The sequence below is a fragment of the Leopardus geoffroyi genome, chromosome B1, assembly GCF_018350155.1.
Source record: "Leopardus geoffroyi isolate Oge1 chromosome B1, O.geoffroyi_Oge1_pat1.0, whole genome shotgun sequence".
Lineage (NCBI taxonomy): Eukaryota > Metazoa > Chordata > Mammalia > Carnivora > Felidae > Leopardus > Leopardus geoffroyi.
The window spans coordinates 166207123-166230296 of NC_059327.1; the positions used below are offsets into that span (position 1 = coordinate 166207123).

Consider the following 23174-nt stretch of genomic DNA (forward strand, 5'->3'; position numbering starts at 1 on the left):
TGTTTTAGAAAATTGAAAAGCTTTTTTCTGAAAAGAGTAATACAGAAACCTGTGTTTGAAACTCTGAAAATCAGGTGGTCCTCTTATCTTTATAAAGAGACTCACCAAAAGATTGTTTAAATCTCACTATCTAGTACATTTAACCTTTTATTTTAGTTATAGAAATTTGATCTTAATATTTTGCACCACACACAGATTTGCCCCATTCACATTTCTTAGACAATCATTAATGTATCCTTAGGTAATAGTGCAAGCACTAGAATTGCATTTTGTAAACTTTTTTAAAAAAGATTATCATAATGAGTCCACTTTATGTTCTCGTGTATCTAATATGTTTCCGGCAATGAAAAAAGTACAGTGGATAATAGGAAGGAAAGATAGAATAGAGAATTCCATGGCCTCAAGCAGTTTATGATCTACTTGGACCAGCAGTAGTTCAAAACAGAAGCGATGCAGTACAGCATATAAACTTCCCGTTATGTGGCTAGAGGATGAGTATAGTGTAAGTTCGGAGAATAATATGACTTGAGGGTTGGAGCAGTTGAAATTTTTTATAGGATTTGTGACACTTTAGTTTGTCCTAGAGGACAGATAGGATTTGGATAGCTGTAGAGATGGAGGGAAAAAGAAGAGGTGAATATTTGGAAAATCACTGAGGCAGACTAAGCATCGACACATGGGGAATGAAAAGGAATTTATCCTGGTGGGAGCAACAGTAAATTGGGAAGTCATAGGAGGTTAAATTGATAACTAAAATGAGATACTATATCCTAGCACTGGGAACCTAACAGTGTAAGAAGTGTGGGCTTTTTCCCATAGTTACTAGAACCACAGAAGGATCTTGAACAACACTGTGCCATGATGAAAGTGGTGTTTTAGAAAATGTAATCTAGAGGATGTTTGTAGTGTGGGTTGGAGGTGGGAAAAACTGTCATTTACGCAGTTAAAGATGAGCTGGAAGTGTTCATAGCCTAGGATTGAGGTACTATACTGAAGAGTGAAAATATGGAACAACTCTGAGCTCTTTTCCAAGGACAACTGAGGACACAAAGAATAAAAAAAAAAAAAAAAAAAGGTTAAAAGTGACTCTAGAAGATGGCAGGCAAAATGAGTGGGCAATGCATTCTCTGAAAGAAATATTAAATAAAATGTAATATTTTGTTCTTGCCATTGGATTTAAAATGCCTTTCATTGATCCCTGTTCAGTAATTGTTTTGTGACACCTCCTGAAAATCTAAAAGATGCCTACTGAAAAAGCAAAAGAGAAAAATGAAAAAGAATTAGTAGTAAATGATTAGAAACACATGTGCAGAAGATATGATTATATGCAGTATGGTAGTTAACCCATTTGCAGGTACCTGTTCTAGACGTGCTGTGCAGTCTTAGTTCCTAGCCACAGTCCTGGAAACAAAGGGAAGATATGAAACATTTTTAATATGCAGTTTGGGGAGACCGAAATGAGCATGTAATTTTCAGAGAATAGTTAGTAGAACAGCAGGTAACCAGAGATATCTCAGATAGGGAGCATTTTAGTTAAACAGTACTGCGGTTATGTCTGTGTACAAACAAACACATAACAGAAGAGAAGCAACCAGCATAGAATTTCATATGCCAGTTTTACCAAATACACAAAAATGTCAGTGTTGAGAGAAATTTCCATAAAACATCTGCTAGATTTGCAGTTATTTGGCCAAGTTTACATTTTAAGGATATTTTTAAAGCCTCATATATTTAGGTATACACAGACCAAAAAAACTACTGTGTACTTTTAGAACACATCAGGGACTATAAAACCTACATATCAAAGCATAAACTTGATTTTGAAATATGATTAATATACCTGAGAATATATTCTGCTCTTTGAAAAAAAAATGCAGAAAAGAGTCAATATGATGGGCCATATGTTCTTTGGTAGTTACAGAAACGAAATATAAAATGAAGACCAGATAGCTTTCAGCTTGTCAGTTTGTTTTTTAGTTTTGCACATTAGATGTTGCAATTGAAACAGTATATCCCTAGTGAAGATTTCAGGGGTGAAATTCTATTCACCACTTCCTTCCTTTGGGATCTTCTTGCATCTTCACTGTAACTAAGAACACCTCAGTTTTGACTTTAATATATTGTGAGTCTTCAAAGTATCAGGAATTTAAGCAAATTCTGACCTTTCTCCCCCCCCCCCCCAGCTGTGTTGCTCTTATTTTAATATAAAATAAAATTAAATATTGGATTTTGATTATATGTTGTAAATTATGCATTAGATTTAGTTTTCACAGAAGTCTAAGCTTTAAAAAAACATAGATTGGTAAGCTGAAGTTCACCGACTAAGAGAAAACTTGGTTTAATTTGATTCGAGACACAGAGTGAATTGTAATCCAAGAGCAAATATATTTTTCTCTTTATAGTTTATAGTATTTTAATCCATTTATCCACTGGCTATCAATTTCAGTCTTCTGATAATTTAGCCAGCAAAATTGACTGTGGTTTAAATGAAGGGCATGATAATACTTTTACTAACAAATGGCAAAATGTTTGAGCTCCTGCCATATTCCAAGTGCTTTCTGCTTTATTTAATTTATATTTAATTAACACCAAAGCTCTATTGGGTAGGTAGCATTGCTGTCCCCATGTTAGATACAGAGTATTGTCCAATGTTACACACCTAGGAAGAGGTGAGGACTTGAACTGAGACTCCAACATTCTGACTTTGGTTCATTTTCTTAACGCAGTGCTATAGAACTGCTCTATACCTGAACTTGTACATGTCAGATTCAGAATTTGAACTCAGATCTCTGACTTCTAAAATCCATGCACATTATTATTATTATTATTATTATTATTATTATTATTATTTTTAAGTTTTCACTTTAATCCCAGTTAACATTCAATGTTATATTAGTTTCAGGTATACAATATAGTGATGTAACATTTCCATACATCAGTCAACTTGTGCTCATCACAACAAGTGTACTCCGACATCTCTATTACCTACTTAACCCATTCCTCCATGCTCCTCACCTCTGGTAACCATCAGTTTGTTCTCTGTAGTTAAGAGTCTGTTATTTGACTTTGTCTCTCTCTCTCTCTCTCTCTTTTCCTTTGCTCGTTTGTTTTGTTTCTTAAATTCCACATATGACTGAAATAAATCATTTGCTATTTGTTTTTCTCTGACTGACTTATTTCACTTAGCACAATACTCTGGCACAATGATCTGTGTCATTGTAAATGACAAGATTTCACTCTTTTTTATGGTTGAATAACATTCTACTGTATATATATACACCACTTCTTTATCTATTAATCAATTGATGGACACTTGGGCTGCTTCTATATCTTGACTATTATAAATAATGCTGATATAAACATGGGGGCATATGTATCCTTTTGATTTTAGTGTTCTTGTATTCTTTGGGTAAATACCCAACAGTGCCATTGCTGGATCATAAGGTAGTTCTATATTTAACTTATTGAGAAACCTCCATACTGTTTTCCACAGTGGCTGCACCAGTTTGCATTCCCAACGACAACATAAGAGGATTCCTTTTTCTCCATGTCCTTGTGAACACATGTTGTTTCTTGTGCTGTTGATTTTATCCATTCTAACAGGTGTGAAGTGATATATCATTTTAGTTTTGAGTTACATTTCCCTGACAATAAGTGATGATGAGAATCTTTTCATGTGTCTGTTGGCCATCCATGTATCTTCTTTGGAGAAATGTCTGTTCATGTCTTCTGCCTATTTTTAATTGGATTATTCATTTTTTGGGTGTGGAGTTGTATAAGTTCTTTATATATTTTGGATATTAGCCCTTTATGAGATATATCATTTGTACATATCTTCTCCTGATTCTATAGCTTGCCTTTTGGTTTTGTTGATTGTTTCCTTCACTGTGCAGAAGCTTTTTATTTTGATGTAAACCCAATATTTTATTTTTGCTCTTGTTTCCCTTGCCTCAGGAGACATATCTAGAAAGAAGTTGCTATGGCTACTGTCAAAGGGGTTATTGCCTGTGTTCTCCTGTAGGATTTTTATGGTTTCGGGTCTCAAATTTAGGTCTTTCATCTATTTTGAATTTATTTTTATGTATGGTTTAAGAAAGTGGTCTAGTTTCATTCTTTTGCATGTTGCTGTCCAGTTTTCCCAGCACCATTTGTTGAAGAGACTGTCTTTTTTCCATTGGATATTCTTTCCTGCTTTGTCAAAGATTAACTGTCCACATAATTGTGGTTTTATATCTGGGTTTTCTATTCTGCTTTATTGATCTGTGTGTCTATTTTTGTGCCACTGTCATACTGTTTTGATCACTACAGCTTTGTAATGTAAGTTGAGGTCCAGAATTGTGATGCCTCCAGCTTTGCTTTTCCATTTCCAGATTGCTTTGGCTATTCAGTGTCTTTTGTGGATCCATACAAATTTTAGAACTATTTATTCTGGCTCTTTGAAAAATGCTGTTGGGGCTCCTGGGTGGCTGAGTTAGTTAAGCGTCATGATCTTGAGGTTCGTGAGTTTGAGCCCCTGTGCTGACAGCTCAGAGCCTGCAGCATGCTGCAGATTCTGTGTCTCTCTCTCTTTCTGTCCCCGCCCTGCTTGCACTCTGTCAGCTTCTCAAAAGTAAATAAACATTCAAAAAACCTTTTTTTTTTTTTTTTTGAAAAATGCTGTTGGTATTTTGATAGGGATTGCATTAAATGTGCAGATTGCTTTGGGTATCATAGAAATTTTAACAATATTCTTTCAAACCATGAGCATGGAATGTTTTCCATTTCTTTGTTGTTGTCTTCAATTTCTTTCATCAGTGTTTTGTAGTTTTCAGAGTACAGATCTATCACGTTTTTGGCTAGGTTTATTCCTGGTATCTTATCATTTTTGGTGCAGTTGTAAATGGGATTGTTTTCTTATTTTCTCTTTCTGCTGCTTCATTATTGGTATATCAGAATCTGTACATTGATTTTTGTAACCTGGGACGTGACTGAATTCGTTTATCAATTCTAGCAGTTTTTTGGTGGAAGTTTTGGGTTTTGTATATATAATATCATGTCATCTGAAAATAGTGAAAGTTTTACTTCCTCCTTACTGATTCGGATGCCTGTTATTTCTTTTTGTTGTCTGATTGCTGTGGCTAGGACTTACATTACTATGTTGAATGAAAGCGGTGAGAGTGGACATCCTTGTCTTATTCCTGACCTTAGGGGAATAGCTCTCATTTTTTTCCCATTGAGGATGATACTAGCTGAAAGTATTACATAGATGGCCTTTATTATGTTGAAGTATGTTGCCTTTGAACCTAATTTGTTGAGGGTTTTTGTTATGAATGGATGTACTTTTTCAAATGCTTTTTCTGCATCTCTTGAAATGATCATATGTTTTGATCCTTTCTTTTATTGATGTGATGTATCACATTGATGGATTTGTGAACATTGAACCACCCTGGCAACCCAGGAATAAATCCCACTCAATCTCAGTGCGTAATTTTTTCATATATTGCTGAGTGCACTTTCTTAGTATTTTGTTGAGGATATTTGCATCTGTGTTCAATATCCAATATCAGTTATGTTTACCTATAGTTCTCTCTCTCTTTCTCTCTTTTTTTTTCCCGTAATATCTTTATCTAGTTTTGGTATCATAATGCTGGTCTGATTAAGATGAATTTGGAGGTTTTCCTTTCTCTTCTATTTTTTTGGAATAGTTTGAGAATAGGTATTAACTCTTCTTTAAATATTGGGTAGAAGTTGCCTATAAAGCCATCTGGTCCTGGACCTGTGTTTTTGGGGAGGGTTTTGATTACTGACTCAGTTTTTTTGCTTGTTATCAATCTGTTCAAATTTTCTATTTCTTCCATTTCAATTTTAGTAGTTTATATGTTTCTAGGAATTTATTAATTTCTTCTAGGTTGTCTAGTTTGTTGGCATATGGCTTTTCATAATATTCTTTTACGATTATATTTCTGTGGTGTTGGTTGTATTTTTCCTCTCTCATCTGTGATTTTATTTGAGTTCTTTCTCTCTTTTTTCTTGATACGTCTGGATAAATCTGGATAAGTCTGGATAAATCAATTTTATTTATTTTTTTCAAAGAACCAGCTTCTAGTTTCATTGATATGTTCCATTATTTCTTTAGTTTCTGTATCATTTATTTTTGCTCTAATCTTTATTATTTTCCTTCTTTCTGCTAACTTTAGGTTTTGTTTGTCATTCTTTCTCTAGGTCCTTTAGGTACAAAGTTAGGTCATTTATTTGATATATCTCCTGCTGCTTGATGTAGGCCTATATTGCTATAAACTTTCCTCTTAGAAACACTTTTGCTGCATCCCAAATTAGTGGTTATTTCAAAAACCACTAATAAATATGCAAAGAACAAAGAGAAAGAGAAAGACAATAAAGGATCAGAGAAAATCTTCAGAAACAACCACAAATAATAAAATGGCAATAAATACATATCTATCAATAATTACTTTAAATGTAAATTGACTAAATTCCCCAATCAAAAGACATAGGGTGACAGAATGGATAAAAAAAATGACTCATCTATCTGCTGCCCACAAGAGACACATTTTAGATCTAAAGACATCTGCTGATTAAAAGAGAAATTGAGGGGCATCTGGGTGGCTCAGTTGGTTAAACATCCAACTTCAGCTCAGGTCATGATCTCACAGTTCATGGGTTCGAGCCCCATGTTGGGCTCTGTGTTGACAGCTCAGAGCCTGGAACCTGCTGTGGATTCTGTGTCTCTCTTTCTCTCTGCCCCTCCCTTGATTGTTCTGTGTCTCTGTCTCTCAAAAATAAATAAACGTTAAAAAAAATTAAAAGAGAAGATTTATGTGGATTCTGTGTCTCTCTTTCTCTCTGCCCCTCCCCTGATTGTTCTGTGTCTCTGTCTCTCAAAAATAAATGTTAAAAAAAAATTAAAAGAGAAGATTTATGTCTGGGTACCTCAGTCAGTTAAGCGTCCAACTCGATTTCAGCTCAGGTCATGATCTCACAGTTTGTGGGATCGAGCCCCACATCGATTTCTGTGCTGACAGCACAGAGCCTGCTTGGGATTCTCTCTCTCTCTCTCTCTCTCTCTCTCTCTCTCTCTGTCTCTCTCAAAATAAACAAATGTCTTTTAAAAATAAAATAGGTGAGAGAATTGAGAAATATCCATCATGCACATAGATGTCAGAAGACAGCTGGGGTAGCAATTCTTAATGTCAGATAAACTAGACTTTCCTTTCTTGCCTTTCTGTGTTGCTGATTTTCTTTAGTGATTTGGATTTCTTTCTCTTTGTTCTTTGCATATTTATTAGTGTTTTTTGATGTTGGATTACTATTAGGTTTGTATATAATCTCTTGTGTATATAGCAGTCTATGTTAAGTTGATGGTCGTTTTAAGTTTGAACCCATTTTTTTCTCTTCTCACATTTTAGGTATATGTTATGTTTTGTATCCTTTGTGTGTGTGTGTGTGTGTGTGTGTGAAGTTTCTTGTTTTATTTCTAACAGCAATACTCATTTTTAGTGGTTTTGTGTTTCCTACTTCTATACTGTCACTTTTGGTCTCTCCTTTCCAGTCAAAGAGTCCGTTTTAACATTTTTTGCAGAGTTAGTTTAGAGGTGATAAGCCCCTTTATTTTTCATTTGTTTGAGAAACTCTTATTCCTCCTCCTATTTTGAATGGTAACCTTGCTGGATAAAGTATTCTTGGCTTCAGATTTTTCCCATTCAGCACTTTGAATATATCATACCATTCCCTTCTGGCTTGCAAAGTTTCTAATTTTTGTTTTTACATTTATTTATTTTGAGAGACAGAGAGATGGAGCACAGTGGAGGAAGGGCAGAGAGAGAATGAGATACAGAATCTGAAGCAGGGTCCAGGCTCTGAGCTGTCAGCACAGAACCTGATGCAGGGCTTGAACTCAGAAACCGTGACGTCATGACCTGAGTGGAAGTCAGACACTTAACCTACTGAGCCTCCCAGGCACCCCTGGCTTGCAAAGTTTCTGTTGAAAAATCTACTGGTGTCCTTTTTAGTTTTCTCCTGTATGCTAATGACTTCTTTTGTCTTGCTGATTTAAAATTTTTTTCTGTATCACTATATTTTATAAATTTAATTACAACATGTCTTGGTGTGAATCTGCTTTTGATGATTTTATAAGGGTTCTCTGTGCCTTCTAGATCTGGATAACTGTTTCTGTCCCCAGATTAGGGAATTTTTTAACCATTTTTTTTTCAAATAGGTTTTCTGCCCTTTTTCTCTTTCTTTTTCTGGGACTCCTGTAATACAAATGTAATTACATTCGATGTAGCCATTGAGTTCCCAGGTCTATTCTTGCTTCCTGTAATTCTTTTTCCCCTTTTGTTCAGCTTGATTACTTACCATTGCTCTGTCTCCTGGGTCATTAATTCATTCCTCTGCTTTTTCCATCTTGGTGTTCATTCTACTGATAAGCATGTTTCTAACTTTGTTTGTTGTACCTTTTATCTTGGTTATATAACTCCTTATTTATGTGTTATAGGTCCCAGTCATCTCTTCCACTCTTTTCTCAAGTCCAGTGAGAATCCTTATTGATTATTGTGTTAAATTCTCTATCAGGCATGTTACTTGTATCTATTTTGCTTAGATCTCTGGCTGTGGCCTTGTTCTGTTTTTCATTTGGAATAAATTTCTCTGTCTCCTCATTTTGTCTGCCTCTCTGTGTCTGTTTCTGTTTTAAGAAAGTCACCTGTGTCTTTTGCTATTGAAAGTAGTGACTTTAATGAAGAAAAGGCCCTCAGTGGGTTGCAATTCCCTGTTCCCCGTTCACCAGAACCTGGCACTTCAGGAGAGTATTCTGTGTGTGTTGCTCATCTTTTGCTGTTGTGTCTGAGTCACTTTTCCTTTCAGTGCAGTTGTCTGCACTGACTCTCGGCCTCTTGTGAACTGTGCTTGCTCTGAGGTGTTAGTGAGAACCAGGCAAGCCAGTTATGAGGAGACATGCCCACTGGGGAACTTGGGAGCAGGGCAGTGGTGTTAGCAAAATTTTTGCTGGGCTACTAGTCCTGTGCCCGTCCCCTTTGAAGCACTATGGTGGCCGGGCCCTATGCATGATAGCGTTTGGGTGTGTGGCTGGGCGCAGTGTGGTGGTTTGGCCCTGTGGCTGGGCATTGTGCATGATAGCAGCAGGGGGTGCATGGCTGAGTGTAGTGTGGGTCAGTGCCTGGGGACACTTAGCTAGGCCCAGCATGGTGGATATGCCTGGTGGCATCTGTGTACCTGGTAGCTGGGTGGGGCACATGTGTGGCTTTCACAAAATTTTCCCAGAGCGTGGCACCCAGGCTAGCCAGCTTGGAGTGGGTGAGCCCTCAGAACTTGTGGGTATGGTGCCCTGCTATTGGGTTAGGTATCAAGTATCTATACATACCTGGTTCTTTCAGGTGTCTGTGTATTTATGGCGAAGGGTGGGAAAGGAAAATGGGGCCTGCCAGTTCTCTTATTTTCAGAGAAAGGAAAATACTCACTCATCAATATGAATAGATCTGTCTCCCATTTGCTCCCAGAATTGTATAATCTGTGTAACCTGCCATTTTTATGTTGTCTCTCTGTGCAGCCTGCTGTCTCCTTAAGGATGCTGACCCAGCTGTCACTTGCCCTGGTTTGCCCACTGCTGAGTCAGCTGACTTTTAAAGCTCCAGGTTCCAAGTCCCACTGGTTTTACGAACTCATGGAATTCAGCCCTCTGGTTTTTAAAGCCAAATGTTATGGGGATTAGTCTTCCCCATGTGAGCTTTCTGGTGTAAGATCCCATTTCTCTTCCCTTTCCACATGAGTAGTTCCCTCCCTCTTGTGGGCAGCCTCCCTCAGCCTTTCTGAACTTCCTACCTTTTCAGATGCAGCTTCTTTATATTTGGTTATGGAGTTTGTTCTGCCAGTACTCAGATTGTTCTCTGGATTATTGAGTTGGATGTGAATGATACCTATTTTGAAAACAATGGGATAGGGTGATGTCAGGCTCCTTTTACTGTGCCAACTTCGCCTAGAGTCCTAAATCTGTGCTCTTTTGCTAGGAACCTGAGTCAAAAAAGAGGACATAGAAGGAGCAGTTGAGTCAGGTTGAGTATAAATCAAAGAGGTTGTACCAGTGGCCATGGCAGTAAGAGAAAGGAGGATGCTTGGTAGGGCTGGGGTCTGGGTATTAAGATGGATAGCAGGAAGAGACCATACTTCTGACGAGAGACAGAGATTTCAACAATCTCAACCCTATTGTGGAACCCATGGGTGAGGGCTTGTTCATTTATGCATGCATTTTTCATCAGACTTATCCAATGTTAAGGACCACACGCAATTCCTGAAAGAATATTTTTTCCATCTTAAGTCAACAGACTTTGAGGTTCTAGTTCTGCCAGCTACTGGATAAATAAATAGAGGAAAATCACACATAGCTTTTTTGAGTGGTAAGCAGCATTTATCTCTCAAGGTTGTGGTAAGGAATATTCATTAATGTTTATGAAATGGATTTTTTTAAGTTTATTTATTTTGAGAGGGGAGAGAGAGAGAGAGAGAGAGAGAGAGACCGACCCAAGCAGGTTCACACTGTCAGTGCAGAGCCCGATGCAGGGCTGAAACTCATGAGCTATAAGATCATGATCTGAGCCAAAAATCAGAAGTTGGAGGCTTAACTGACTGAGGCACCCAGGTGTCCCTGAAATGTCTTTATGAAAGTGGTCAACCCTGTTTTATGTTAGTTACTATTATGACTAGTTACCTTTATTTCCAGCTTTAAATGCCTCAAGAATAAGACACTTCTCCATCATCTGCAGAAGGCTAGGGCTGTCATTGAGAATCTTTAAAACACCTGGAACCCAGACAAATATACACACACACACACACACACACACACGCACGCAGAGTCACTCACACTCGCATATGGTACCCATCAGAATCTTGAGCTGGGGAAATAAAGCTGTATTGTTGAAAAAAGTCTCCTGTCCTCAAGAAATTATTAAGTATTCCCCTGGAGTGGTGAGCCTATACCAAACCAAATAATTAGGTTTGACTTTGAAAATTAGGTTTAACTTTGAAATGCAGTATATTAAACCACTAGAATAATCTCTATATATTTCCTCCTCCTTCTCCTGTATTTAATGCAGAGCGAATCATTTCATGAATGAAAAGTGGCCTGAAACTCACTCACTTACTGCTTGAGTTAGTATACTAAGATATAAGTGATGCTACAATGTTTTCTTCACTTTGTTGGGAAATTTGGGGGAAAGTGTGTAGTAAAGAAAGTCAATGAGTGACATTTATGTTTCCCCAATTTAATTAGCAGTATCTTTTCTCTTCACATATGTATAAACCATTTCTTCTGTTTGAACATTGCCACCATTCTTTCCCATTCAGTCCCCAGCCCTGGCTAATTCCCACATTTTCTTTAGGTCTCAATGTATAGGTTAATGGTCTTGGAAGGCCTTCCCTGTTCTTTAAGACTGAGAAAGTGACCCCACCAATTTCTTGTTCTCAAATCATCTTTTACAGTTTTAATATCTCAGCATTTTAACTACCTAATAAATCTCTATATCTTTCACTAGATTTTGTCTTTGTGGGTAGGTCCTTGTGTTTTAATCCTATTATATCACTATTGTAGTCTTTATCTAGAGGTTACAAGCTGGGGAAGGAGGAGGGAGGTCTGCAGTTTTTAAATGTAAAAATTTTTTTAAACAGCCAAAGTTTAAAAAATTCTCTTCAGCAAATTATGTTGGGAAACTGGACAGTGACATGCAGAAGAATGAAACTGGACCACTTTCTTACACCATACACAAAAATAAACTCAAAATGGATGAAAGACCTAAATGTAAGACAGGAAGCTATCAAAATCCTAGATGAGAATCAGGCAAAAACCTCTTTGACCTCAGCCACAGCAACTTCTTACTAGACACGTCTCCAGGCTCAAGAGAAGTAAAAGCAAAAATGAACTATTGGGACCTCATCAAAATAAAAAGCTTCTGCACAGTGAAGGAAACAATCAGCAAAACTAAAAGGCAACCAACAGAATGGGAGAAGATTTGCAAACGACATATCAGATAATGGGTTAGTATCCAAAGACTATAAAGAACTTATCAAACTCAACACCCAAAAAACAAATAAATCCAGTGAAGAAATGGGCAAAAGACATGAATAGACACTTCTCCAAAGAAGACAACCAGGTGGCCAACCGACACATGAAAAAATGCTCAACATCACTCATCATCAGGGAAATACAAATCACAACCACAACAAGATACCACCTCACACCTGTCAGAATAGCTCACATTAACAACTCAGGCAACAGCAGATGTTGGCGACGATGCGGAGAAAGAGGATCTCTTTTGCATTGTTGGTGGGAATGCAAGCTGGTGCAGCCACTCTGGAAAGCAGTATGGAGGTTCCTCAAAAAAATTAAAAATGGACATACCCTACGACCCAGCAATTGCACTACTAGGTATTTATCCAAGGGATACAGGTATGCTGTTTCAAAGGGGCACATGCACCCCCATGTTTATAGCAGCACTATCAACAATAGCCAAAGTATAGAAAGAGTCCAAATGTCCACTGATGGATGAATGAATAGAGAAGATGTGGTGTGTGTGTGTGTGTGTGTGTGTGTGTGTGTGTGTGTGTGTATACACACAATGGAGTATTACTCGGCAATCAAAAAGAATGAAATCTTGCCATTTGCAGCTACATTGATGGAACTAGAGGGTATTATGATAAGGAAAATTAGAGAAAGACAAAAATCATATGACTTCACTCATATGAGGACTTTAAGGCACAAAACAGATGAACATAAGGGAAGGGAAACAAAAATAATATAAAAACAGGGAGGGGGACAAAATATAAAAGGCCTAAATATGGAGAACAAACAGAGGGTTACTGGAGGGGTTATGGGAGGGGGAATGGGCTAAATGGGTAAGGGGCATTAAGGAATCTACTTTGGAAATCATTGTTGCACTATATGCTAACTAACTTGGATGTAAATTAAAAAATAAAATTAAGATACTTTACATTTAAAAAAATCCAGTTTCTTTTGAAGAAAATAAACATCAGAGGTTCTGGCAACACTGGTCTGTTTTTCAAGGCTGATTGTGAGATAAATAACCTCCTTTCTCATGTTTTATATTATTTCTGATTTTCCTATTAAAGAGAAGACTGTTTTAATGGGGATAGTACAATTTAGATTTTTAAAGGAATCAAAGTCTAATTGTGAGTTTGAAACTAAGCAAATTATTTAAGAATGTAAATTACATTCTTTGCAGTGATCTTTGCAGTGATCAAGGAAGCTTTTTTCTTCGTAATGATCAAGGAAGCTTTTTAACTCTTTTGAGGATGAGATCATGCTCTCTGGGATGTCAGAGTAAGACATTTTAAGGGAAACTGAGTATCTTCAGGTGAACATAAAGAATGTAACTTATGAATAATTCATTTAGAAAGGACATAACATTTTTTTCCAAATATGGGAATAACTTTATTTGGGGGTTGCTTTTGGTTGTCTGATTTAGGAGGACAGTACATCAGATAATTTTGTTCATGTACATGTGTCAGCATGATTTTCAAAATCTTTTTCTCTTAGGAAAATAGTAAAGACAATAAAGGATGTTGTTGATTGTTGCTTGACATTGGTAGTACATAAAAGCTAATAAGCTTAAGGAAATGTACTATTACCATTAAAACATGAATAGAAAAAGGCAGTATCTTCAGCTTATTAGCTTTTAATGTTCTGTTTTGTGGTAAATGTTAAATTAAATATTTATGTTTATATATGATCCACTTTCCCTGATTTTGCCAGTATGAAATATCTACTGTCACCAGGCCAGTTTCCAAGCTGTTCTTTAAAATTTTTTTTTCAACGTTTATTTATTTTTGGAACAGAGAGAGACAGAGCATGAACGGGGGAGGGGCAGAGAGAGAGGGTAACACAGAATCGGAAACAGGCTCCAGGCTCTGAGCCATCAGCCCAGAGCCCGACGCGGGGCTCGAACTCACGGACGGCGAGATCATGACCTGGCTGAAGTCGGACGCTTAACCGACTGCGCCACCCAGGCGCCCCTCCAAGCTGTTCTTTAAAAATACCATGCTCATTCCTTCCCCTCAGTATTCACAAATTGGCTCTAACTAAAACCATTTGGTATCTCCCCCCTTGGTTGCTCACGTCTTACCTACCATCTCGTGTCTAACATAAAGTTCTCTTTTTCACACATCCTTTTTCTTGATAGAGTTTTATAACAGAAAGGGACATTGGAGTTGGACAAATCTAGTTTTGAAACCAGATTTTCTACCTACTGGATATGTCACTATGTAGACATTATTTAGATTCCGTGATCCTCAATTTTCCCATAAAATTGTAAAAATTGGTATAATAATTAAGGTTTTTATGAGAAGAAAATGTTATAGCATGTTAAACATCTGAAGCATTATAAAGTGTCAACAAATATTTTTTCTGTAGCACTTAATAAAACTAAAGATTGTAAACTAGCAGCTCACAGGCTGCATATGCCTCAGAGATGTGTCTGCTTGATTTATACGATGTTTTAAAATTGGTTTGCAACACACACACGCGCACACACACACACACACACACAGAAAGAGAGAGAGATTTTACATTCACCTCTAGATTCTTGTTTCTGTTTAAAAAATGAGAAGACCTGGGAACCCTGGGCCTCCATTCATTCCCATTGGCAGCAGTCCACAGGCACTTGGTGAGCAGCTTTTCTGAGAAAGCATACTTCAGTTTGGCTCTGTATCTACTTTGCCCATTGTACTTATTTACTTGGCCTTCCTGGACCTGAAAATCATTTGAATTTATGATCCCACTGTTAAGTCATTTATTTGTCTACTTGAATGCATTCTACCTTTTATCTTTAACTGTGTATATATATCTTATTCTATGGTACATAAAAACACCATATATTTTAATGCACCAAATTATGTGTAGCATATCTTATATATAGGCTTATTCTGTGAGATACACACACATACATACATACATACATACATACATACATACATACAGGCTCTTAGAGGCCAGACATAAGATTTTTAAAAATTCTTCAAAATCCCCACCTGCTTTTAATAGTTAATAAGCTAACTAAATTAATTACAAGATAATACATACTAGTTAAATTAGATTGTGATATTGAAAGATACAACTGTGATAGTGGAATTTATCTGTTATCAGTATTCCTTCCACCTCTCTATGAGGCTATGAAGGAAAAGAGAAAAAATGCTTACTATATTGTTTCTTACTCCTCTGCTCTCACCAGCATTGGTTTTTCAGGGCTTTTCTTCTGTGCACTGAAATTTTACTACTGCATACATTCTGAAAACTCTTTGTTTTGATCAGTTTTTACTTCTGTAGCTTTCCCACTGGGAAATTGTACTCGCTCTTTGTTTAATTTAGCTGTTACATAAATATGTTGAAATGCTCCACTATTTCAGTTCCTACTGTGAAAATATTTTGTAAGCAGCAGTATTAAAACACTTTTTTTTCTCCCAGCTATATAGATCTTAGGAATTTCAAAGCAGCAAGAGAATGTAAAGCTTACCCCAGTACACCTCCTCATGACACCACTGGGACTTAGAAAAGAAAATGGTGAGGCCACAGTTCACCTCCAGGTAGAAGAACTGCAACTAGAGGCCAGTATTCATGACTTCAGTTCAAACTGGTCTTTAAATTTTAAATAGAAATTAGCATTTTATGGTGTTTGTAAGCCAAATAAAACAGATTCCACTGAAATAGTTATTCAGTACCTCACAGTCCGAATCAGCTAGCACTTATTAAACTTACTATGTGGTATAATTTTATTCTCCTCAGGGCTGTGTGGGGTAAGTATTATTACTGCCTTCCTTTTATAGTAGGGAAATCTGAGGTATAAGAAAGGTTAAGTAACTTGTTGAAGGTTAGACAGCTCGTGATAGCTGAGATGGGATTTTGACTGTTGTTGTCAGGCTTCAGCTTCTGTGCCCTGAACCACTAGGCCACCTTTCTTGTCATTGTGTGCTTGTCCTCTCTATTCTGTTCTTCACTTGTCATGTCCGTGTGTATAATATTGACAACATTTTCAGTCTTCTACCTGTGCCCACTTGAACTTTAACTTTTACATTTAAAGATTTGTACCTTTGTTACTAATTGTATCAAACCATATCACCATTGTTCCAACTACTTTTATTCCTAGTCACCATTTCACCTATCTATGAAATTTTGAAGTTATTATAGTTGTGATTTTCTTCCACTGCAAATATTCTCTCCTCTTTAAAAAATAAAAATAAATAATAAAAATAAAAACTTCAGCTGTGATGACTTTGGATGAGCACAAAAATTGTCATAATAGCTTTGCCCAAGGCTTTTCTCAATTACTCAAAAAATGTCTTTTCCCCTAGAAGTAGTTTTAGTCTTCAACTATTAATTTTACCCTTTCTATGTAAAGAGAGACTGCTGGGATGAAAAACTGCATCTTCTATTCAAGAGAGAATATCTTGTTCAATTTAATATCTTTTTTTTTTTTTTTTTTTTGTAAATCTCCTTCCAGTGCTAGATGAAATGCACTATGCGAGGAGACTAAAGGAGTGGAAACCAGACTTTGCAGTTGAGGAATAAAACAAAGGGACAGCATGGCAAATAAAATCCCATATAAGGGGGGTGCCTGGGTGGCGCAGTAGGTTAAGCGTCCGACTTCAGCCAGGTCACGATCTCGCAGTCCGCGAGTTCGAGCCCCGCGTCGGGCTCTGGGCTGATGGCTCAGAGCCTGGAGCCTGTTTCCGATTCTGTGTTACCCTCTCTCGCTGCCCCTCCCCCGTTCATGCTCTGTCTCTCTCTGTCCCAAAAATAAATAAAAACGTTGAAAAAAAAATTAAAAAAAATCCCATATAAGGTAGTCCTGAGAAGTAAAAGTCAATATCCAGTCCTCTAGTGCTGAGCTGAGGTGAGTGTGTGAAGTACAGCTGAGACAGGTGATGTTAGTCAAGGGCTTTTGAAGGAAATCGTACCTCATCCTGGTCCTGTAGTCATATCCTCTCCCTGGCTTTTATCCCTCACTGACCTGTAGGAACTTGGAGGAGCAGATAATTCAGAACTTGGATGTATGTATATCGTTTTATTTTTATGATTATAAAACAAAACCAGACTTCATGATGAGCATTTTAAAACTATAAAAAAAAAAAAGTATGAAGAAAAAAATTGTTACCCAACACCCAGAGAAATCCATTTAAAACAGTTACTTGTCTATCCTCTGGGTCCATGTATTTAACTGCCTAAACACCTTTCTGTTGCCTCTACATTATTTAAGTTCAATAAACTTAGGATCATATTATCTATATAGTTTTTAGCTTAGTTTTCTCACTCAACCCATAAATCAGAGTAGCATAATGTACTTGTCTAGTTTGCTGTATTTTTAATATTGTTCAAAAGCATGTTTTAATGCTTTATTATGTTTTCTTCTGTGATGATTGTCATATGTCTTTGTTATTCTCTTTTCATATTTTATTAGGAGTAAATATTGAACACTCTTATATAGAAATCTTTATTTCTTTATAATGAAGTAAAACTTATATAATTATTTTTGATCAGTATATGTTGTTAATTTCTTTGGGAATAAATCCTAGATCTAGGCTGAAGTTAAATGTTTAAGCTTTACGAAACAAACAAGAAAAATCTTGATTTTTCCTATGACAAATTAAAAAACATTGTTTTAAAAACTTTAGGAAACATAAATTGACAAAATGAAAGTTAGAATATAATCTGATAACTAGGTTTCACTCTCTTTATAGTGTTTATTGTTTCATATTTATTTCCCATTAAAATGTTGCTGTGGCTTATTTTGCTTAACTATAGAACATGACTGTCTTTCTAAGTCATTAATTTTTCTAAATACCCCTTTTAGTGGCTTTATAATATTCCATTATAAAACTATATTATTATTTTGATGACTGCATTTTATAGGATATACAAGTTAATTTCATTGTCTTATATTATAAAATTTCTGTAATAAATACCTCTTGTTACTTGTTGCTTTATTTTGTTCCTGATATTTTGCATTTAGTCATTGCTTTCACAAATATGTTTTGAGTGGCTATTATATGCCAGCCCCAGGAAACTAGCCTGTAGCCTCATGGAACTTATAGAGTAGAACAGTGCTGTCCGGTAGAACATTCTGGAATGATAGAAACATTCCAGACATTCTGGAATGATAGAAATGTCTGACCTGTCAAATGGCAGTTATTATATTTTAACTAATTTCTATTTCAGTTTCAATAACTCTTTATAGGTAGTGGCTACTGTCTTGGATAGAGCAACTGTAGAATTTACTTATTCATGTTCTCAAGTCTGTCAGCTATCTTGACCTTTTGTGGGATTCATATTAAGAGTTCCTTTCATGTAGTCTGTAAGGAGAAATACCTTGAGTAATTCTATTTTAGAGGTTTTACTAACTTCTGTAACATTTTTTTAAAACTCAGGGTGTTAGGTAGCCAGTTAACTAAGGTAAATAAATGTGAAAGCTCTAAAAACAGTATGTTCATATATGTTGGTGCATGTATTTATATACATTGTACTGTATTCAATCTCAAAGGATTAAGAGACACTAAAAGTTAATTAGTAAATCTAACTTAAAAATTACACTCTACTCAGTATATCTTGTTGCTTTAATTTATAGAGTTAAAATATTTTGTTCTGATTAAAATAATTTTAAAGAAGCTGAGTTCACTTGAACTGTCTACAAGAAAGATATTTGATTCTTTTGCTTTTAGATTTTCTCATTCTACCTGTGTGAAAATCTGTAGTTATATAGAACTGCATGTAGCAAATACAGGTTCTAGAATTGAAATGGAAAACATTTAAGTTCATGACTTGTAAATTAGAGTCAATTGCTTTAAAATACACCATTAATGACCCTTCTATTGGCATATCTTTTTGTACAATTCTGACTCTTGGAATAATAGTAAGATTTTACATATCCCCAATATAAACAAATATTAAATGAGAAAGTAGGGAGAAGCCAAAATAGGATATAAACTAAAAAATAAATCTAACTATATTACAAAAGAGTAATATAACCACATTGAAGAGAATAGGGAAGAAAATAACCAAAATTATTGTGGAAAACAGAATCTTAACTGGATATTGTATAGCCAAAGAGAAAAAAAAATGTATATAAATGCTGTGATTTAATTAGTAAAAGTGTTTCTAACATGATTGGAATAGCAAGGCATGTATTTTATATACATATTATACACACTAGAATTTTTATGTATATACTAGAATTGGACAAATAAATAAACTTTAGATAATGAGACCTGGGTTTTCTCACTATTGCAGAAAGAGGTTTAAATAAGGAAAGAGGGGAAGGCTAAAATGACTCCTGTGATATTGGATTGGAATCAAAGGTATCAATATAAACTCATTGTGGGTTTTTTTTTTTCATTTAACTGATATATATCATTTTAATAATATCATGAAACACTTTTGAAAGAAAAAAAATAATAGAAAGTTTAGAACAAAAAGCCATGTCAAAACCCCCAAAAGGTATAGAAATAACTTAACCACATAGTTTTGTAAGATACTAGAGACAATGAAAGAACCATGGAAAAGGAGTGAAGCAAATCAGACATGGGTTGAGAAAACACCCATTGTATCATGCTTGGAACCGTGTAAACTATTAACAAAAGCCTCTGGTACTCAGAAATCTAGTGCTTTCTTTTTCTTTCTTTCTTTCTTTCATTCTTTCTTTCTTTCTAAGTTTGGTTGACATAATTATAGTATATTAGTTTGAGGTGTACAGTATAGTGATTTGACAATCATATACATTATAAAACTTTAATATATATTCAGGTAGATTCAGGGTATGTGGGGATAGTCAAAGTGGGTGAAGAGGAGTAGGAGATACAGACTTCCAGTTATAATTCCAGTTATAATAAATAATTCACAGGAATAAAAGGCACAGCATAGAGAATACAGTCGGTGGTGTTGTAATACTGTGGTATGGTGACAGATGGTGGCTCCACTTGTGATGAGCGTAGCATAAGGTATAGGTTGTTGAATCACTATGTTGTATACCTGAATTAATGTAACATTGTGTGGCAACTATACTAAAAAAAATATACAGTCTATTCTTGTTACTTACAATAGTTATGATCTGTGAAGTCACCACAAACACTGAGCTAGAGAATACCAAACCATTGTTCCTAAGATAAATACAGGATTAGGTTCCTGAAAGCCTCTCTTCACAATAAAGTGAGTGTCATAAGAGGGTGTGGAGAAAAGGGAACCCTTGTGCACTGTTGGTGGGAATGTAAGTTGGTGTAACCACTATGGAAAATAGTATTGAGGTTACTCAAAAAATTAAAAATAGAACTACCTTGTGATTCAGCAGTCCCACTTCTAGGTATATACTCTGAAGGAATGTAGTCATTTCCATAGGAAGAGATATCTTTACTCCCATGTTTGTTGAAGCATTATTTACGAAAGCCAAGATATGGAAACAAGTTTAAGTGTCTGTTGATAGATAAATGGATAGTGAAAATATGGTGTGTGTGTATGTATATATGGTATATGGTATAATGGTATAATATATGGTATATGGTATAATATATATAGTATATGGTATAATATGGTATACCATATGGTATAATATATATATGGTATAATATATAGTATGTGGTATAATATATATGATATATATATATGGTATAATAAATAAAATACTATTTACCCATAAAAAGGAAAGCAATCCTGCCATTTCAGCAACATGGTTGGACCTTGAGGGCAATATGCTAAATTGAGTAAGTCAGACAGAAAGACAAATACCGTATGATCTCACTTATATATGGATTCTAAAATAAACCTGAACTTGCAGAAACATAGAGTGGATGGTTGTTGCTGGTGTGGGATGTGGGGAGAGGGGTGGATGATGGTGGTCAAAGGGTACACACTTCCAGGTGTAGGATGAGTAAGTTCGACAGATCTAAAACATAGCATGGTGACTGTAGTTAACAATACTGTACTGTTTGCTTGAAAATTGCTGGGAGAGTAGATCTCAAGTGTTCCCCCCACCCCAAATTTCTCCACACACACAAAATGTTATTAACTATGTGAAGTGATGATTGTGTTAACTGGCCTTATCTGGGTAACAGTTTCACAGTACATATGTATATCAAATCACAAACTTCTATACCTTTAACTTACACAGTGTTATATGTTAATTATATCTCAGTAAAGCTGGGGAAAAAGATAAAATTTTCTTATTTGAATACAGTTTGATTTGTATTGAACTGCAAAGTCAGTACTCTTCAGAGACCACTTACCATCTTGGATCCTATCATGGGCCAAAACACCTCTGATGGCAACTCTGTTAATAGTCCTCTGCACATATATCCCCAAATAACTTGTGTCCTTTATCACCTTCAATTCTATCACTCCTTAATTTTCTTGGCATTACTTAGTTCAGATTCAAAGAGAAAGAAAGAGATTGCCACCAGTAATTTTTTTCTAGTTGGACAAGCCCTCATCTAATATCACAAGCCAACCTAATGGATTCACTGCCCTTGGATTAGATGCCTATCCTAGCTCTGGTGAGTTTTGATTCTGTAGGTGCATGGACACGTGATACACATTATCCCTTATTCATCAGGGATAATGGCTTCAGCAGCTTGCTATAGTATTGGCAGGCTATGTTTTAGGCCTTTCTAGAGTAACGATTTGTTCTCACTTGTATAACACTGGTAAATAACTATACTTCTTTACAGTGTTAGTAATCGATTTACATTTTGCAGTGCTTTACAGGCCAAAATTGTGTTCACATAACTTCATATGGTACTGTACATGAAAATGAAGTAAAGCCTTACCCTTTGGGAAGTGGGAAATAGATATTAATATTGAGGTATGTTTTTCATGTGGGTTATCAATACAGTGTGGATACATTGTGTATTTTGGAAAGTATTTTGGAACAAGAAATTTATGTTCATTTAGCAGACTTTTTCTGGTCTTCAAAATGCTTACCAAATTGTCCTAAAAAATAATTCTCGACTGATATATGCATCAGTAACACAAAGAGTGATAGTAGAATCACAGTGTAAATTCTGGATGGAGCTGTATATCTTGTTCAGTGCAACACTTTAATTTTAACAATTTCAAGTGAATTTTTCCATCTTGCTTAAGACCATTAAGGGAGATATGTGCTCTGATTTTTTCCTTAATGATCCTTGTAATAAATACTTAGAATTTACCACCCAGGAGAAATATTTTGTTTGTTTTTTAATAAAATGAAATCCTTTCTTTTGTCGGAAATAAGGTTACAAAAATCTGTATTTCTCTGTTTGTAATAGCTGGGGGAAAGCAGAGACCTAGATTTAATTTTTAAATATAGTTATACATGAATATTTTTTAAAATAGTTATTGTGTCCAAAGTATTAAACAAATTATTGAGCGAAAAGTATGGTTTAAACATTTTGCGGCCCCTTTTTATTTAGCTATAGTTTGTATATGTTTATCCTACAGTGTATTTACATGTTTTTGTCTAAGTATATATTTCTGTTTTCACGCAGGCCACCTCAATCATTTTTGGAAAGTAGCTAATCAGCTAAGTAATGCTTATTGATCACATACTTTATGCTAAAAGGTCTATTAGTAAAAAGTTAATAGGAATCTCTCCTAAGGAGAAGCTTACATTTCAAGTGAGGATAGGCAGAAAAAAAGGAGAATAGGAAAGCTGTCATTAAAAAAACAGGTTGAAAACTCCTTCATGACATGATCTAGTCTTACATTTCCCCTTGCCTCAGAGTGCCAAGTATGTTATTGAGAATAACAAAGACTGCTAAATTGAACAGACTGGACCATAATGATTTAATCTTTGGGGCTTGATGATAGAACAAAACCTGGGGAAAAACGGATGGTTGCAAGGGACAGAGTTGTATTGCTAGGTTAGGCAGGGTGTATATAGGCAAATAAACTATAAATGTATAGCATATACACACACATACTATATAGTGTATATATAGATAGGCAAGGTGTATATAGACAAATATACTATAAGCTAGGCAGAGTAAATGTCGATAGATACACATATACACAAGTAAAGAATATTGAGGACATAAATGAAACACATTTTGGATAGTACCTTTCTTACAGAAGGAATTGTGAATACTTGTTAATCTAGTTTGCCCCTTTGTGTACTTTAGTAAGTGCTCAATACATCTTC

At 35.7% G+C, this 23174-nt stretch overlaps 1 protein-coding gene across 3 annotated transcripts in view; it reads left to right on the forward strand.

Annotated features, from left to right (window-relative positions):
* The window catches only part of LOC123596037 (cytochrome c oxidase subunit 7B2, mitochondrial), a 159065-nt gene that overhangs the window by 31283 nt on the left and 104608 nt on the right, over positions 1-23174 (forward strand). Inside the window, exon 1 of one of the 3 annotated variants that reach the window (XM_045474181.1) lies at positions 16870-16907. The exons of 1 other annotated variant lie outside the window; for it this stretch is intronic. The gene's annotated coding sequence lies outside the window, so the exon portion shown is untranslated. Of the gene's footprint in view, positions 1-16869; positions 16908-23174 lie in introns of those variants that run through there. One more of the 3 variants, XM_045474178.1, reaches the window with a different exon arrangement.